General features: G+C 40.8%; 1 protein-coding gene across 4 annotated transcripts in view; it reads right to left on the bottom strand.

Moving 5' to 3' along the window:
* CTXND1 (cortexin domain containing 1) overlaps positions 1-12,249 on the bottom strand; it is a 47,210-nt gene that overhangs the window by 11,419 nt on the left and 23,542 nt on the right. Inside the window, exon 1 of one of the 4 annotated variants that reach the window (XM_089538287.1) lies at positions 9,781-9,971. The exons of 2 other annotated variants lie outside the window; for them this stretch is intronic. The gene's annotated coding sequence lies outside the window, so the exon portion shown is untranslated. Of the gene's footprint in view, positions 1-9,486; positions 9,566-9,780; positions 9,972-12,249 lie in introns of those variants that run through there. One more of the 4 variants, XM_089538288.1, reaches the window with a different exon arrangement.

Here is a 12,249-nt window from a genome sequence, read left to right as displayed (position 1 = left end):
ACCTGCCATAGTTTTCATCATTTCACTTCATGGGGTGTGCAATGAGTCAATGGTGTATCTGAGCACTCTTGCACCAGTGTGGTCAACACACAAGCAGGTGACAAAAAATAAATCCTATGGAAAGTAATGGTGCTGGCAGCTGCATCAGGCCAGACCCGAGGCACATGCTTTGCATCACTTCAGACAACTGCCTGGGTCTTCCTGAATGCCCACAGCAGGATCATGCAGTCCGCACACTGGTGCGACAGTGCACATTTTCTGGCTTGAACCAAAGGAAACCAGGAGTTATTTTGCTCACCATACGTCAGAAATTACTTGAAGGTGCACAACAACAACAACAACAACAACAAAATAATTCCACTTTAAGCTCCTTGACTGTGTCTTATAAAATCCTGGGGCTTACAGTTAGGGAAGGGACTAGCGCTGAGAATGCTAAATATGCCTTCCTAAACAAACAATCCCAGAATTCCAAAGGATGTTGCCATGGCAGTTAAAGTGAAACCATAGCACTATAATGGTGCATTATGAAAGAGACATAAGTCTCTCACTTAAAACCTTTTCGCTAACATGGAGTCTTGGAATTGTGGGGCCTGAGCAAATATCCCTTCATCTTTTCCATAGTTAGAAATTCATAGCATGCTTTAAGAACATCTGATGAAGACACCTCTCATTAAGTAACCCATATAAGTGTCTGCCTTTACCTTTTAAGCGCTTCAGACAGGCTAGCCATCAATGTAATGTCTTATCTCAAGCAATAAAGGACCCTCTCTCAGCCATTTCTGTTCTTTGTTCTTTTCTTCTTGTTATATTGCTTCTATCAAATTGTATTGGTAATTATAACTGGAGACTTCAGCTACAGTTACATTGGTTGAATAAAAGGACATTTGGGTCAGATATATTTTCTAGATTTCATAGGCACCTGTGCCATGGAAATGGTTCGTGTTGCCAATGCTTCACTTGTGAAGAAAGTTTTGAGACAATGTAATACGTTGATCCCAATAACAGTTAGGCTGCAGTCCTGAATATAGTTACTTAGAGGTAACTCCTAATAATTTGATACAAATATTTTAAAAAGAAAAAGGAAATATCTATGCAAACCCTTGAAAGAAAGGCAATCCACTGGGATCTACTCCTGAAATACACTGCAATATATACCAAATTCTGTACATGTTTACTTAAAAGTAAGTCCCACTCCAATCTGTTCTGGCTTTCTTTTCTCATGAGAGAAGACTGTATGTCATGTGCTGGCAGACTTTAGCTCAGAAACCAAAAACCTCAATGTAAAATAGCAAGCTTTATTCAGAAGCCCAAACAATTTATGGCATGGCGATATTGTTAGGACTAAAGCAATTGCAGTTATACAGTACATTAAAAGCACAAAGTAAGTCAAACCTTTTAATGTGCTCAAACCTCATTTGTCATAAAAGCAAATCTATTATTTATTATTATTATTTGCTCACACCACCTGGTTGTATTCTCTTGTACCAGGCAGCCCCACAGAACTGACTTGGCAGTCCCTGGTGCCTATCACCTCCCTTCACATCTGCACATTAGCCATCCTCAGGATAGATAACCATTCCCTTCCACCCAACATCACCAGTATGGCACATCCCAGCATCCAGCAACATGAAATAAAACCGGAAGAGAGAAAAGCCTAACTGAGGAACAAACATGAAAGGAACTTTGAGGGATTCAGATCCTGACTTATTATCTGTTAAAATACCCAGGTTGGAAGTGTTCCTAACACTATTCTTCATGTTATTATGTGCCAACTGTAACTTATGGCAACCCTATTACAGGATTTTCTTGGCAAGTTTTGTTCAGAGCAGGTTCACCATTGCCTTCCTTTGAGACTGAAAGAGGCTGCATCTGCACTGCAGAAATAATCGTTTGGCACTGCTTTAACTCTCATGGCTCAGTGTTATGGAGTACTGGGATTTTTAGTTTGTTGTGGCATCAGAGTGCTCTGACAGAGAAGGCTACATGCCTCACAACATTTCAAATCCCAGAATTCCACAGGATTGAGCCATGGCAGTTAAAGCAATGTCAAACTGCATTGTTTCTGCAGTGCGGATGCAGCCTCAGTGTGGTGTGCCCAAGGTCACTCAATGGGTTTCCATGGGATTCGAACTCTGATCTCCCAGCATCGTAGTCCAACCCTCAAGCTGCTATACCAACTGGTTGTTGTCTTAATGTTACTTTTAAATAACTCCCATTATCTTTAATAAGAGAAACTGGAGTTGGCATTTAAAACATTTTAACATTTCTGTGGTCAATGTTCATAAGATTTGTTTGAAAGTTCTCCTTCTCCTTCTGTCAGGTCTGGTGCCCAGTGCTGTCAGTCTCTTTCCTGACACAATTATTCATGTCAGTTTTGGGCTCTAGTCTATATATCACAATCAATCTGGTGCCTGCATTTTAATAATCCTTGGGGTGATTCATAATATGATTTCCGTCTCTATATTTAAAAACCATTCAAGCAGCAAACCTGTCAGACTGTTATTTAAGTCTAGCACATTATACAACTTGTCAAAATTAACCCCTCTCTCCCTCTACCCTCTTGATATATGGTTTGTTTGCTAATTTCATAGTATGGACAGCATCTTGAGTCCCTTTGATATTACAGTGCCTAGGCTGGAAAGTATATTTAGCCAGTTCCCCAATTACATAATCAAGATTTGGTCCTGAAATTCTGATTATGGAGCCATTATCTTGGCCTCGGTCAGCAGGTTTAAATGTCACCCCCATTTATTACACAAGGTCACTTACTAATTTCAAATTGCTACCTTGGATATACAGTCTAGAGGTTTTGTTGGGTGGGAAACACTTTAACAGGATTATTTTTAACACTACTTTGGAAAGTGCACTCATCCTGAAAGAGAGAAAACATGGGGGTTTTCTTCTTCAGTATTTCCTTGCATTAATTTTCCTTATGGTAAAAACTCTGGGAAATTCTCACCAAACGGGGAAACATATAAATATCTTGCATCCCCCATGCCATCATTTTTCATTTTCCTTAGCATGCACACCTTCTGCTCTGTTCTTTTGCTACCAGACCAGCCCTCTTAGACAATGCTGGTTATGAGATTTTTGTATTTTTGGATCTGATCAGCTGAGGTCTCATGTGTCAAGATATTGCTTTTTGAGATGAAATACACAGTTATGTGCTTCCATTTCATTTTACATACAGAAGCTGCCTGGAGTAGTGGTTCCATCTTATTTTGGTATTGGTGATATGGTGATATTTGGGGATATGGCTCTAAGTATCGCTCAGTGGCTACAAGATTCGGGAAGCTGCCATCCAAAAAGGTAACTTTTCCATGTTCTAACCCAGAACTTGGAAAACATAATTTTAGATTACAGCCATATATGCCACCCTGAGATCACTGAAGGAAAGACAGAAAATAAAGGTTGCTGGGGAATATGAGTTGGAGGGTGACTCTGATCTCAAGTCCTGCCTTTCAGCTTCCCACAGATGTCTCACTGGCCCTATGAATCTGCTACAGTTGGACTAGATAAACCTTTAGCTTGGTCCATCATGATTCTTATGTTCTAAATGGTCCAAATGTATCTGGCCTGGTTTCTTCACCAGTGTATTTAATGTCAGATGGTGCTGATCACCCACAATGTCATATTTTCTTTGTCAACAAACATAATCTGGAAGAGGGAAAGGCCAATAATGGTACGAATTAAAACTTGCACCCAGAATCTTCTGCCTTAGATACACAAACAGGACAGCAATATGGACATTCAGTTACTCATCCATAGAATACACCTGAGCAAAGCTCATCCACTTTACTGGGACTTCTGCATATGCAATCTGCAGGTAAGCCTGCAGCATCAAATTGTCAGTATACTGGCAGCTGCAGAGCTTCATATACGGATAAATGAAGCGCAGCTGCAAAGCCAAGGTTAATGTTCTTTTAATGCCAAGCCCCCAATAGTCCACTCTGCACAGCTTGCAACTGGCCAGACCATCTTCCAGCAATGCTACATCTCTCAGGTTGAAGCATGATAGTCAAGTCTTTTAAACAAAAACAGAACTGGGATGGTAAAATATCAACCTGGCTTGCAGAAATGACAACTCTCTGCAAAGCTTATTCATTTACTTCACCTTTTGAGATGTGCATGCTGAGGGCATCAGTTAAAAAACCGTAATGCCTAACTTAACTATTTGCAAAATCCAGACAGATGTGTAAAGAAATGAGGGGAAATGTTTGATATATGGGCAATTTATAAGCTATAAACAAGTTACGTTTTTTTTGGATGATAGCTTCCAGAATCCCACAGCCAGTATGCCTCTATGAGCAGAGAAGCTATATATTTCAGAAACACCTTGAGGATTACATTGCATTACCACCTGATCAATGGAAAGCAGGTTTTTCTGCCAGGAATAGTGAGCATTTTTTCCTGTCCTGCAACATTATATCTAAGAGCCAATGTGGCGTAATGTTTTCAGTGTTGGACTAGGCCTCTGGAGACCAGGGATCGAGTCCTGGCTCAGCCATGTAAACCCACTGGATGACCTTGGGCAAGTCACATTTTCTCAGCCTCAGAGGATGGCAATGGCAAACCCCTTCTGAAGAAACTTGCCAAGAAAACTCCATGATAGGTTTGTCTTACGGTCACCATAAGTTGGAAACGACTTGAAGGCACACAACAACCAACAACAACATTATATCCAAGTGAAGCCCTTTACTTTCTGCTAACAAATTAGCCATTTCATTTACATGGAAGGAACCCAGTGTTGTATACAGTATCGGCTGTTTTGCAGTATGGCAGTAATTGTTCTAGGCATGGTATTCAGAAACATAGCTATGCTAGTCTGTATCAGTATACTACAAATTTTGTTTTCTCAGTCTCAAACACGCCACAAGATCACTCTACATATTGCTCTAGGTGTGTTCATATTTTTGAGAGGATGGGCTCATTGTTTATATATACAGGCCAATGCCTTGTATCCTTGAAATGATTTTAAAAAGTAATCAAAAGCAAATATTTTAGTCAAATGGAATAGTTACTTTTAAAAATGAAGCCACTGTATCATTATGAAAAAACTGCTTTTGGACTTGGAACCCTAGTTGTAACTAATGCCTTTTGAAAGGTATGCTTCCAAACTCGAGCTTAAAAGATCCCTTGATCTGCATTTAACAGACTGGAGGAAACATTTTATTTAAAAAAAGCCTTCATAAAACAATTCAACTTGAGCAGAGCACATGACCCATTTACTTCTTATGAAGGTTAGTGGCACATTGGGTCAAATAGAGGCTAAATGAGAGTTGTTTGTGTTCAAAGTGCCTGGAGGCAGCTCTGGCTGCGCCAGTGTCCTTGTACATTTTTTGTCAAAGCATGTGTCAACTGAATGCATCCTTCAGCCTTGAAGGAGGTGACAGGATTTTGCAAGTTTATTTATGCCACCGAACTATCTAAGTGTGGATTTAAAGCCAAGAGGACACTGGTGGAACCTGTCTGTGTGAATAATTGTGTAAGACAGTATGATGATCATGCCCACAAAAGCACTCCTCTTAGGAGGAATGGTATGCAGCCACAGTGGTGTAGCAGTTTGAGTGTTGGATCATGACTCTGGAGACCAAGGTTCGAATCCCCAGTCAGCCATGAAACCCACTGGGTGACTTGGGGCCAGTCTCATGCTCTCAATCTCAAAGGAAGGCAATGACAAACCTGCTCTGAACAAATCTTGCCAAGAAAACCCTATTACTAGGATTGCCATAAGTCTGAAATGACTGGAAGGCACACAACAACAACAACAACAACAACAACAACAACAACATGCTAGCACTGTGTTGCTTTGTAGTTCAGATTCAAGGGACAATGACAGATCTATCACCCTCTCAGATTTCATTGTTCCATCTGAGCTTAGGTGAAATCTTCATTGTAGCTTGGAGTGTGGGGAGGAGAGAGGGATTTTGCTAGCAATAGTATATCATTATTGTATTGGAATGCATTTTGCAGTGGCTTGGTCTTGAAAGGACAACTAAGACGAGTCCTTAGCTTTACAAAAGATCTGTTCACTATGAAAATTCAAACTGCCAGAACTGGTTTATGGAGATGAATGAGCGCAGCTGCCTGCATTTTAAAACTGTCCTTTGAAAAATAGCTATGGGGACTGTTGTGATGAGTGCCTGAACTTCAACAATAACCGTGATAGCTATAATACACTCTGCTACATATATCGTAGCAGGTCTTTCTCATTCAATGTCCCTTCGGCCTTTCGGCACACGGTGGGCAAATATACACTGCCAAACATTGGGCTTGTGTTGTAAGCTGATAAACAGATTTATGGCAGTCATGTCTAATTCTACATTAAATTGCTAATAATGTTTCAAGGTTACCTGCCTAGGAAACCTTGGAGGTTCTGTCTAATTAGGCTACACTGGAGCCAGCCTTTCAGAAATGAGCATAGTGCAAAAGTATTTAATTCATCTGGGAAGTGGCAGATTTAGAAACAAGGGGGAAGGGGATGACCTAAACCTTTCCCTTTCTCTCTGATTCCCGTGATGTTCATATTTTCGTCAGGGTTGCGCCCACAGATTGGATTGGCATGGTTGATTAAGATAAAATTTTATATAGCTAGAATAGTTTGCTAATACTCTATGCTGATTCTGAGCAAAGATAAATATACACACTACTTAGAAGTTTAACTTCAGATCATAATTTGCCCCTGAGGTTGCCAGCTGACCTTCAAAACACAGCTGGCCAAGGCCTGCTCTTAACAGCATCTTGATCAGCAGGCAGGTGAGCTGTTACCTCCATGTTATGAAAACTCCCTTGACACGAATGCCTAGTCGTAACTGACTATGGGGTGGTGCTCAACTCTGTTACTAAGCTGTAGAGCCAGCGTTGTCCGAGGACTACTCTGCTGGACATGTGGTTAGCATGACTACACTGAACGCTGTTACCTTCCCGCCAAAGTAGTACCTATTTATCTACTTGCATTTGCATGCTTTCAAACTGCTAGGTTGGTGATGCATAACCCTCCAACATTTTGCAGGTGAAAACGAGAACACGCGTGGCCAAGCAACATCATAGAATCATAGAGTTGGAAGAGACCTCAAGGGCCATCAACTCCAACCTCCTGCCATGTAGGAACACAGAATCAAAGCACCCCTGACAGATGGCCACCCAGCCTCTGTTTAAAAAGCTCCAAAGAAGTGTGGTCAAGATGGCAAAAGTTATGAATGAGGAAGTACACACAGGCTAGGAGAGGTTTTTGCCGGAGCCTACTGGGAAGGGCAAGATTCAACCACCTCCTCTTCTCACGGCTACCCACTAAATTAACTTAGTGCAAACTACTCTTGCACTTTGAATTCCATATGCAGCAACTGAAGTAAGATGAAGACAAAGGGGGAAAGTGGGAGTAGGAGAGAGAAACTAGGGCATTTCAAAAGCGCCTGAAAAGGTGGGACAACAGAGCATTATTTGGGACAGTATCTGCCAAATTGGGACAGTTGAAGGGTATGTGTGATGTTACAATGAACGTCCCCTATTTATGCTGTTAAGATAACCACAATTGCTCAGAGTATGACATTCAAATTAAAAACACACACATCATGTATCACTAATGTCTATGACTCTGGAGACCAGGGTTCAATTCCCAGCTCAGCCATGGAACCCACTGAGCTCTCAGCCTCAGAGGAAGGCAATGGCCAACCTCCTCTGAGCAAATTATGCCAAGAAAAACCCCATAATAGATTCATCTTAGGGTTGCCATAAGTCAAAAATGACTTGAAGGCATACAACAACAACAACAACAAATAAGTAATGAGGAAAACACATACATTTTCCAATTTTATTTTTATTTATATTTCTGAAGACTTTACAGACAAGTTGTTATTAGTCCTGAATATAGACTTTCCAAGACACTTCTCTTGTCCTGAGATTCCTCCCCTTGCCTGTAGAAGAGGGGCCAGCTCCTGAAATCTTCAAACCCTACTCTTCATGCAAGAGTCAAGCGGGAATGCTCCATTTATTTATTGCATGTGGTCCCTATAGGTGGTCCATGCTCAGTGGGTCCTTTGACATAAGAGGTGGTGATGTGTTAGCAGGACTAATGCTCCCTTTAGTTTCTCTTCCTCTAAAGTTAATTGAATCAATCATGAATTTAATAATGCAATTCCAGGGAGGAGACCATGGCAGATGCCCTAATTGCATAGATCTAAATGGCTGGCATGAAGGCAGCAAAACCAAAAAACCCTCTCTCTTGAAACACATCCAGCACCTTTTCAAATACCTTTTTAAAAAAGCAATCTACAGACATTAACCCATGTGTACAATCTGGCTCAGTACGAGACGTCTCTGCTACACCTTAGGTTACACCTTTGTCAAAATAAATTTGCTTCAGATGCCATAGTATTAGCCTTGGGCTGGGGCTATATTCCAGAAGACTTTCACAAGATTATTCCAAAGCCAGTGAAAAGGGGACATAAAATTCAAATGCACAGTGTTGTACAATGCAGTGTGTAATCCTAATTTTAAAAAGCATATGTATAAAAATGCAGGTCCTGTTTATTAAATGGCATTCACATTGTGTAATGGGATGGGAATAGGAAGAGGGGAAAAGATGCATAGCTGCAGCATAGTCCCAGGACTTTTTTCGGAGCAGAAGCCTTGACATTGGTCAGAACACTAAGTATAACAGACTATTGTTTGCTGTGGCAAGCAAATGAGGCGATAACAAGCATTACATTTTGTACTCTTTGTGACAGATCAGCAAATAGGAAGTTAGAAAATTAGAAAGGTAATATATTTAAGGCATGATACTAGTGTCCTTCTCATTTATACAATTCCAATATCATGGTAATAGGATATTTAAATGAACGTTCTTTTTTCTTTTGTGGCAAGATTAGTGGTATTTCTAACTAGTGTTAGTCAGTGAGTTTAATGGGATTTACTCCCAACAAATACAGCTGGCCCTTGGTATCTGCTGGGGTTTGGTTCCAGGACTCACCATGGATACCAAAATCCATGAATACTCAAGTCCCATTTAATTCAATGGCATAATACCATTGTGTCACCCCAAATGTACCAGCCATTCTCATGGGACAAGCTTTGAAGCTCCCAGTGAGATCTCTATTCGCCACACATGTGTTTGTTAACCATGCTGAGGAATGTAAGCAGTCAATAACATCATTAACACATCCCATCCCACCCCATCATCCATCATAAATAATATTGTAACCAAAGTCACTAAGAAGCTATGTTAGAAAATATGAGGGACTCAGATCTTGACAGTTGCCATACTTTGACAGCAAATATGGTAGCTCTCTGTGGAGCAGAAAAAATCCAGATTGCTCTTTCATCTGGCAGTCTTGCAGACTGGTGGGGTGAAGCATCTCCTCTGCATCCAGAAGTAACAGGAAGTCCGAGAGGTTTTATTTTTTTGAAAAAACCACATTATTTTATTTTACTCCACCATTCTGTCTATGTTACTGTTGGCATCATTGATTTGGTGGCAGTAATACTTACCAAAATTGGCCACGCAGTTGCATGCTGGCAATGTGTACCCTCCAACTGCCCCTATTTGTCAGGGAACGTGTTGATAATCCTCTGCCATCCCACTTTTCCAGATACTTTTAAAACATTCCAGTTTCTTTTTCATCTTCCTACTTTCTGTGTATGTCTCCAGCTTATTTCAACTGCTACAAATTCGGCTTATAGCGCTAAAGAAATTCTCACTCAGTTAATTTAGCAATGAGAAGAGGCTGCAACCGGATCTTGCCCCATGCTCAGGCAGAAGCAAACTGCTGTGGCTTCTCTTACCTTGTGTGTTCTTCTTCATTTAATGTTTGCCATCTTGACCACACTCTAAGGTGTGGCCACATGCAACCTGGTTTTCATCTGTGAAATGCTGGAGGCTGTGGCAAAGTATTCCCATCTCTGCGCTAGCTGAAGGGCTGCTCAATCCTAGACTGAGTTAAGAACAGCATTCACAGTTGGGTAGTGTTCCTGGACCTAGCACTGTCTGGGGAAGCATAGGAGCCTTCTGAGTGGTGTCTGCTACTGCTTTGAGTCTGCAGAATTCCCTTCCAAAAGAGGCTGCTTCCCTCCCCTTTTCCCTCTCAACAAAAGGCTAAGACCTTTGCATTTTGGCAACTAACTGGATGCTGAAGAAGCAGCTGTTAACTAGGGAGTGATGCATATTTTATTACTTTCCCTTTCATTTTCTTTTAATTAACTACAGTACTTCAATTTAATTGTGTTTTCCTATATATATATATATATATATATATATATATATATATATATATTGTGGGTGTGTGTGGGTGTGTGTGGGTGTGTGTGTGTTTGGAGAAAGGAGGGATATAAATCTAAAGGTGCCTAGAACAACTTTACAGGAATACTTTAGTTAAAGAAGTAGCTATGTTCCTGGGCATTGCTGCTTTAATGGAAAATCGGGTTCCAGAGACAGATATGACATGGAAAGATGGGTTCCTATAGTACAAAAAAGAAAATCAGTTTCAGCAATTTTTTAATACAAAACTAACTTCCGGAATGAAGTACCCAGGTCAGACGAGCCTTGCATAAGTAAACAAAAATGTTTTGGACCTTCTAGAGACCATTTGAAAGTTTCCTCTACAATTCCATCCATCCAAGGATGATCTTTACTTTCATCAGCCTCCAGTTTCCTTTTGATTTCTGTTTTGGTGGCCATACTTAAAGATCAATGCTTATTTTTAACATGGTAGGTGATGAGGCAGACTTACCTGCTTTCCCTTTTATCTGCTTTTGCTGTTCATTCATGCTCAGTAAAGGATTCTAGAGGCAGCCGCTGTTTAACTTGCCTGTAGTAGGATCTTAGAATCAGTATATATAGAGAGATCTTACAGTCTACAGGCTAACATGGCTATGTCTTTGATTTTTTGCCTGTAGTAGACAGGCACACAGCCTACAGTAGGATCAGTAGAGAAGAATGTCATTCTTCCCCAGCTCACATATTACTGCATTGTTTCCTGCAGACGGTGCTCCACCTGGCACTAAAACTTTCTATTTCTCCAGCCCTCCGCCATCCTCCCAGTGTTGATGCAGCTAAACAAAATTCAAACTAGGGAACAGGAAAGAAAAGAAGGGCCTAAATGGACATAAAAAGACTTGGTAATAAGGAACTTTTTTGCCAGAGGCTTTGTTAACTAAGGTATACCTGTAAAGAATAAACAGGGCTTTCAATGGACATTGTGTCACAAACAAATAACTAATCAGTCTTCAATAAGGGAGGCAACTAAAAAAGAAAAAGAAAAGATGATGGCCCAAATCAAATTATTATTCCCAACCACAGTTGAGTCATTCAGCATTTATGTAAGTTCGGCTCATAGCGCTTCCATTGATTTCATGGACTAATTGTTGATGTTGTTGTGTGCCTTCAAGTTGTTTCCAATTAGTGTTGACCCTATCATGGCGTTTTCTTGGCAAGATTTGTTCAGAGGAGGTTTGCCATTGCCTTGCCCTGAGACTGAGAGCATGTGACTTGCTCAAGTTCATCTAGTGCAGCAGTTCTCAAACCTGTGGGTTGCAACCCCCTTGGGGGTCAAATTACCCTTTCACAGGGGTTGCCTAAGACCATCAGAAAACACATATTTCCGATGGTCTTGGGAACCGAGACACTGCAATTTTATGATTGGAGCTCACCACAACATGAGGAACCGTATTAAAGAGTTGTGGCATTAGGAAGGTTGAGAACCACTGATCTAGTGGATTTCATGGCTGAGCTGGAAATTGAACCCTGGTCTCCAGAGTCATAGTCCAGTGCTCAAACCACTACCCCATGTTGGCCTTCCAACATTTTGTTGAGGAACCCTGGCCAAGCAACATCAGGTGAAGGTGGCAAAAGATCTTATTGAGGAAGTGCATACATACTAGGCTGCAGCAGTTTGCTTTTGCCTGAGTATCCTGGGAAGGATAAGATTCTGCCCTTCTTCTCCATTCTTCCCTGCTGAATTAACTCAGTGCAAACTACTTTTGCACTTTGTATTCAGTTATTAACTCAGTGCAAACTACTTTTGCACTTTGCATTCAGTTTGCAGCAATTGACTTAGACTGAGGACAAAAGGGAGAAAGTTGGAAGAGTGAGATCTTTAGAAACATCTGAAAAGGTGGGGTTGTAGAAAATGAACGGGGACTGTTCCTACTGAATTAGAACAGTTGGAGAGTATGACCTACTGTTGTTGGGACCAAGTATTGCATTTGGATTTATACTTTGGGGAAACTTTGATAATGATGACTCTTCTTGCTTTC

Source organism: Sceloporus occidentalis, unplaced genomic scaffold (assembly GCF_023333645.1).
Source record: "Sceloporus occidentalis isolate IW3139 unplaced genomic scaffold, rSceOcc1.0.p SCAF_9, whole genome shotgun sequence".
Taxonomy (NCBI): domain Eukaryota; kingdom Metazoa; phylum Chordata; class Lepidosauria; order Squamata; family Phrynosomatidae; genus Sceloporus; species Sceloporus occidentalis.
This window is presented reverse-complemented; position numbering and strand designations above follow the sequence as displayed.